Source organism: Lupinus angustifolius, chromosome LG04, assembly GCF_001865875.1.
Source record: "Lupinus angustifolius cultivar Tanjil chromosome LG04, LupAngTanjil_v1.0, whole genome shotgun sequence".
NCBI lineage: Eukaryota > Viridiplantae > Streptophyta > Magnoliopsida > Fabales > Fabaceae > Lupinus > Lupinus angustifolius.
Window position 1 is genome coordinate 1,644,831 of NC_032012.1, and position 546 is coordinate 1,645,376.

Here is a 546-nt window from a genome sequence, read left to right on the forward strand (position 1 = left end):
TAAAATAACAGTACTCACATTCAATGGCAAAGTTCAAGAGATTATAAAATATTTGCAATATAACACAACATTGAGTTATAAAATATAATTACCTCAATACTCGACTTTGTAAAGTCCAAGAGAAATCAATATAGTGAGCTGTGACCACCATATACCTCCTCTTTTGATTGCTTGAAGTCCACATATATGAGGTAATAGCCACTCTTCCTTCATGACTATCCAGTATCTTCATTGCACATTCTCTCTCAAAATCATACACTTTAAATATTTTCTTCTTGATAGTGTTTCGAGAAGGAACTTGAAACAATGATTGGAGGGAAGTCGAGTACCTCCTAAAACCAACATGATCCACTATTGATAGAGGATAATCATGCATAATAATTGCATTCGCAAGCTCCCTTTTTGTATTTTCCGCATCATAAGTTCCAACTCCCAACTCTTGCTTACCTTGTGAGGCTTTAGGCATTAGAAATGACTGCCCTTTGTCATGACCTCTCGTCATAATAATTTTTTGAACACACAACTCCATATGGTTGTGCAAGTGTT